Genomic DNA, 7,021 nt, shown 5'->3' on the forward strand with positions numbered 1-7,021 from the left:
TATCACCCCGGTTGAACGATCAAATAAGTGTGCGAGTTTAATTTATGGTTATGGAGGTAGTGATGATTGAGCTTGCTTTCTCCACCTTCCCTTCAGAAAATGTTTAATGGTTGTAACTTACAAGACAACATATATAGGTGGCCAAAAACACAAGGTACCGTAGTCAGCTATATATTTAATTAAATAAAGGGAATATGATTCTGATTCTCACTAGATAATCAAGTTTTCCAAACACCCACACAACTGCTGAGTATTTGCAATAACAATACCACATCCAAACACTATTTTCTACGCACCATTTTGCTACAACATATAACAATTATATTTAACGGTGTTCACTAACTTGTTAATAATGTCACCTAATTATTCTACAATGTTTATTTATTTAATGTTTAGGTTGGATGATCTGGAGCCGAATTTGCCATATCGTCTAATACTGGTCTAATGAAGAGTTGTGGGTTCAATATAGAAGGAGTGACCAATGGACCTGGTCCTTCTCGTCCTCCACGTCCAACTGCGTCTAAGTCTATAAAGTTAGGAATGAGAAGAGGTTCTGAAGGACTTATTAATTTTGGTCAATCTTTAAGAACTGGTGTTACACGGGCAGTATTCTCAGAAGATCTAAAAGTTTCAGAGAAAAAAATAATCGACCCACAAGACAAGAATCTTTTGATATGGAACAAGTTTTTGGTCTTGTCTTGTATTCTTGCGGTATATGTGGACCCTTTGTTCTTCTATATCCCTGTTTATCATAACAAAGAAAGCTGTTTAAAAATACACAAAAGTTTAGCACACTACATTACAGCTGTGAGGACCGTAGTTGATATTTTCTACCTTGTTCGGATCGGTCTCCAGTTTCGCACAGCATATATTGCTCCATCATCTCGAGTTTTTGGGCGTGGTGAACTTGTTATAGATCCTGGACAAGTAGCAGGGCGATATTTGCAACGTTATTTCATAGTTGACCTTCTTTCTGTACTTCCCTTACCACAGGTATTGGTTTCTTACATTAGATATCAGTAGGTCTGTAAACGAACCGAATGAACACAAAAAGGGCATGTTCGTGTTCGTTCGTTTAGCTTTAACCAGACAAACGATCAAACACGAACAATAAACAAACTTGGTTTTCTTTTTCATGCTCTCTTGTTAAGAAAACGAACGTGTTTATGTTCGTTCATTAAGAGTATAAATGAAAGGTCCACTAATGTAAACGAACAAACATACATGAACATATACGAACAAATAAATGAACATAACTGAGCAAACACCAATTAAAAGTAAACGTGGACATCAATCTGACGGGCCTAAATTGTTATAAAACTATGTTATATTGTTTAACTTTATAAAACGGATTTAGATGAAATTTCAAGAATATAAATGAACGAATGAGACATGTGTTGTGTTCATGTTTGTTCGTTTATTAAATAAACGAACATACGAATGGGTGACTGAACGTTTGGTTCGTTTACAGGTCTAGCTATCAGAAAATCCATGTTCGTTTTAACGATGATCTTATTTGATGGTTCATTTGCAGATTGTAGTGTGGAGGTTTCTTCACGAGACACAGGGATCGGGTGTGTTGGGTACAAAAAATGTTTTATTTTGGATTGTAATTGTGCAATACATTCCCAGGTCCATTCGTATACTACCACTGTTTTCAGAGCTCAAAAAAACCGTGGGTGTCATTACTGAAACCGCTTGGGCTGGTGCAGCATATTATCTGGTTTGGTTTGTTCTTGCTGGTCATGTAAGTTTCTTTGATCCCAGATTGTTTCAATTATTCAATCTAAGCATCAGTTATATCTAGGCTTGTAAACGAACCGAATAATGAAATATCTAATATAAGTGATATAACAGATTTTTGGGGCTTTCTGGTATCTGTTAGCTGTGGAACGTAAAAGTTCATGTTGGGAGCAAGCTTGTATAAAAGAAAAGGAATGTGAAATAGATTATTTATACTGTGGACATGAAAGAACAGACGGTTACAAAGCCTGGATGAGTGTGAGTAAAGCCATTCTTGATGAACATTGTCTTGAAAATGAGTCCTATGGAGAATTTGATTATGGGATTTACTTACAAGCTGTACAATCTGAAGTTGATTCGTCTGAACAATTTATATCTAAATATTGCTATTGTTTGTGGTGGGGCTTGAGAAACTTGAGGTAAGTGAATTTTCTTTGTAATGTCAAGTTATGGTTATCTATGAGGCCGGGCTCATGAGACGGTCGGGCGGGTTAGGTAATAGGTCAAACATGTTTGGATTGGAACAGGCATTGTTAATATGCTAAGCACACCATGTTTGGTTGACCACAAATACTCTTGCGCTCACTTTCAAATTTTGTTATAAACTAATAATGCTCTAATCATGAAAAAGTAAATCTTTGAATAAAACGATTTAGACAACTTTCATGCCTGTTTGACCCATTGATGCGTAAATTTTCAAGCTATTCTTTATCTCACTAGTTTGTTAGTTCTTTGTGCCTCACTGATTTGTTATATTTTGTACAATGGTGCTTGACTTCTTTGTGCCTCACTGATTTGTTATATTTTGTACAATGGTGCTTGACAGTACACTCGGCCAGGGGCTTGAAACCAGTACCTATGCTAAAGAAATTATTTTCTCAATCATAATTGCAATTTCTGGGCTCATACTTTTTGCGCTTCTAATTGGCAACATGCAGGTAAGAAAGGTCTTGAAGGGTAACTTTTTTTGAATTATGATAGGCTAGGTTAGTTTAAGGGTATAAACGAGCTGAGCCAAGCTCAAGCTCATTTAAGCTCGAGCTCCGCCTGTGACTCGTTTTTTCAAGCTCTAGCTCATCTTGTTTATTATTTATTAATTTATATATACATTCCTAATTATTTTATAAAATATTTATGATTAAAATTTTCATATATAACATAATATGTTTTTAGTATATTTATCATAATTATGTATATAATAATAAAAATAATAATATAAATATATATCAAATATACTATATAAGTAATAGGCTCGCGAGCCAACTCGAGCTTCATAGGCTCGTGATCATCAATAATACAGGCTTGCTTTTGGCCTCGAGCTTGTTTAAGCTTGGCTTGATTGAGCTATTAGCGAGCCGATCTCAGGTAGCTCACGGGTGGCTTGGTTCGTTTACACCCCTAGGTGAGTTGAGTAACAGGTCAAAGGGGCTTGCTTTAAGAAGGGAAACGTTTTTGAACTTTTAGCATGTTTATTTTGGAAAGTCCTAAAATATAACTACAAAACTCTGTTTTCACAGAAATAATCTACTTTTTTTCTTATTAGGCTATTTAGAAGGTTTCTTTGCATTTGAATACACTTTGGATGACTTTTGTTGACTTGACCCAAACATAACCAAAATTTACTCATTTACTTAATTGCCACTTCTTGAACTGGTGAGTCTATGTTCATATATTGGTTGATTACAAGAAATGTAACTCTTACTTTCTATGTTCTTGTATGCAAAAAAAAATGGTGTTTTTTTCACTTTCTGTTTCTACCATTGGCAGTGACCAGTTGGTAAAATATTGACAATGACACCAAAATTTTGACAGTGTGTGCCATATCATCAATTTACATGTGATAAAAGTTTAGTTACAGACAATGGTAAAAAAAATATTTTTCTTACATGCAATGACAAAATGTGAAATTTACAGTTGGATTAATAGATAAAAAGACCCTTGGTATTATGATAAATTCTAAAGCACACAAATGTTTTGGTTGTTTCATAGACGTATCTTCAATCCCTATCAGTTCGGCTAGAGGAGATGAGGATCAAAAGGCGAGACTCCGAACAATGGATGCATCATAGGCTGCTTCCTCAGGAACTCAAAGAAAGAGTACGGCGCTATGATCAGTACAAATGGGTGGAAACAAGAGGTGTAGATGAGGAGAGTTTGGTCCAGAGTCTACCAAAAGATCTTAGGAGGGATATCAAGAGACACATTTGTTTGAATTTAGTCAAAAGGGTATGCACTTCTATCTATTTACTTATCTGTATGTGGATAATACTTTGCATTTTATCAAATATTTTATCTAAATGGGATACAAGTCAGATAGGTGGATTGGGAACCACTAAATGCTCAGGAATCAAATAAACGCAAGTGAATGTTGTGAACTAAAATCTTCATATGTGAATTCACATGTAAATACTGTATCTTCATTGCATATTTGCATTCATTTGGTTTCAAAATATTTGTGATTCCCATTTGAGCTATCTATAATGTAATAAGATTGTTTTTACAAGTGGATAAAACTAAAATGTGTTAACGGGTGAATCTAGCTCAACCCGGTTGGTTTCCACTTAGTATGACAAATTGCACAAGAAGTGAATGTTTGAATGGATCACAAACAAAGATAGTCATGAAATTTATCTAACGGAAACAAGTCAAATGGGTCAAATAGCTGAGAATTACTAAAAGATGTAACAGGGTAGGTTCAAATGAGGCCACTAAATATTCAGGAATCAAATGAATGCATTTGAATATTGTGAACTAAAAAGATTCATATGTGAATTCACAAGTGTAAATTTTATTTTCACATGCTGTTATTGGACTTCTAAATATTTGTGGTTCCAATTGCAACTATCCTCCTAAGAATATTTTTTTAGTCATAATTATCAAATTAATTTTATAAGATGTGAAAAATGGATAAAAAGTGTTGACGGGTAAATCAAACCCGGACTGCTTGGTTTTCACTTAGCATGGCAAATTGCATAAAAAGCGAATGCATTTTGAATGGATCTCAAATAAGTCAAAAGAGCCATCAAATAATTTATCTAAATGGGAAACAAGTCAAACAGTTGAAATTTACAAAAGGATGTTATAGGGATAGTTCAAATATAAACCACTAAATAGTTAGGAATCAAATGAATGCATGTGGATGTTGTGAACTAAAATTATTCCTATGTGAATTCACATGTGAATATTGTATTTTCAATGCAGTCAATTGGTTTCTAAATATTTGTGATTATCATTTGAACTATCCATATTTTTGCAGTCATAGTTATCAATTAATTTTATAAAATTTACAAAGTGGATAAATACTGTTGGCAGAGTAAATCTAATCCGACCCGGTTAGTTCCCACCTATACTAAAAGGACAAACTGCATAAAAAAGTCGATGTATTTTGAAAGGATCTCCATTTTGTGTAACAAACATTCTTTTCAACCTATACATTATTTATTTAGAGCAATAAGTTCCTAACGTGACAACTTAACTGCTAATTATTTTAGTCACGACTTTGACCATGTTGACCTTTTTCTGGCATGACAATAATTACAACTACAAGACACAGTAAGCAGTTTTTAAACTTTGTTATTCATTTTGGTAATTTTGCATTTTTATATAATCCGCCCGTCTAAAGAAAATGAGACTTCAATTCAAACCTGTTACTAACACACCCAGCCCTGTAAAATGGTTAACTTACAAGATCATTCATAGGAAACACTTGCTAATGTTAATCTTTCCAGGTCCCACTGTTTGCAAATATGGATGAACGATTACTAGACGCCATATGTGAGCGCCTTAAACCAAGTCTCTACACTGAATGCACATATGTTTTAAGGGAAGGCGACCCCGTTGATGAAATGCTGTTCATCATCCGTGGCCGGTTGGAAAGTGTCACCACCGACGGTGGTAGAAGCGGTTTCTTCAACCGAGGTTTCTTAAAAGAAGGTGATTTTTGTGGTGAAGAACTGCTTACTTGGGCCCTTGATCCGAAATCAGCAGGTAATGAGGGGTATTATGGGAAAAGTAGTTAACTACAACTACCCATTTAAGATAAAACAGTTTTATTCTATAATATATGTTGACATATCATCACGTGTATTTCCATTCTTGGACAAGTTTTTTATGTTTTCATCCTGATAAAAATGTGCAGGTAACTTACCACCATCTACTCGAACCGTAAAAGCATTAACAGAAGTAGAAGCATTCGCGTTAATCGCGGACGAAGTCAAGTTCATCACAAGTCAATTCAGGCGAATTCACAGTCGGCAAGTTCAACACACGTTTAGATTCTATTCTCAGCAGTGGAGAACATGGGCTGCGAGCTTTATTCAAGCTGCTTGGAGGCGCTATTCTAGACGAAAGCTGATTCTTCGGACGGAGGAAGAAGATGAAGAATATCAAGATTACAATGATGACGATGATGATGATGATGTTGATCTTCATGATGAAGACGCTGATGAGGTTAATGAAGAAAGCGTGTTGATTAGAGGACGCCCATCATCTTCATTTGGTGCAACAATGTTAGCATCAAAGTTTGCAACTAATGCCATGAAACAGGTTCAGAGGAGGCGTGGTATGTCGACCGGGTTTATTAGTCTTCAGAAGCCTTCTGAACCGGATTTTGCTGCGGAATAAGGTGAGCCATTGTTCTTTTTGGTTATGTTTGAATATGGAAGTATACTTTTAAGTTATTATTGGATTTGGTTTAGATGTGAACTGTGTATGTTGTAGTCATTTTTTGATGTAATATAGGCTGACCCTTGAGGGTTAATAATACTCGATTTGGTGGAATATTGTCTTTATATGTTTTTGTTACTTTAAAGGATGTAATAAGGAGGTGGTTTTTATAACTTTGTGTAAAAGTACCAGATAATTATTTATAGAGAGTAAAGTACTATTTCCCTCCTTGAGGTTTGACCATTTTAATCAGTTTTTGAGGTTTGACCATTTCTAACATGATAGTTAATCCTTACCATGCACAAATTGCAAGACCGTGCAAACTAAGAGTTAATAAACTGTAAAGCACATAGTATTTATTCCTAATAAGGTAATTCACAACACATAGTCTATGAACCCCAAATACTTGTCTCTGTAAGGGGTTTAAACTTGCACCCTAGGCCATTTTGACCAAATTTCAAAGTTATTTAGTAATAATTACACACCACACCATACCATGATCTGTCCAACCTATATAACTGGGTCATTTACCCATGAATCTATTTGGGCTTTGCTTTAGACTCAAAGAAGTTGTCAGTCATATTCTTTGCAACAAGCTGCAATGCCTCCACAC

General features: G+C 35.1%; 1 pseudogene across 1 annotated transcript; it reads left to right on the plus strand.

The window, feature by feature from the left end:
• Window positions 1-279: 279 nt before the first annotated feature.
• LOC143623374 (putative cyclic nucleotide-gated ion channel 5) lies at window positions 280-6,508 on the plus strand (annotated as a pseudogene). The gene is made up of 7 exons (XR_013151877.1): window positions 280-1,065; window positions 1,535-1,747; window positions 1,858-2,162; window positions 2,570-2,681; window positions 3,733-3,969; window positions 5,472-5,730; window positions 5,882-6,508. The product of XR_013151877.1 is annotated as a putative cyclic nucleotide-gated ion channel 5 (transcript).
• Window positions 6,509-7,021: the final 513 nt, after the last annotated feature.

The sequence above is a fragment of the Bidens hawaiensis genome, unplaced genomic scaffold (assembly GCF_021521415.1).
Source record: "Bidens hawaiensis isolate Kalapana, Puna unplaced genomic scaffold, B.hawaiensis_p1.1 tig00003430_1, whole genome shotgun sequence".
NCBI classification, from domain to species: domain Eukaryota; kingdom Viridiplantae; phylum Streptophyta; class Magnoliopsida; order Asterales; family Asteraceae; genus Bidens; species Bidens hawaiensis.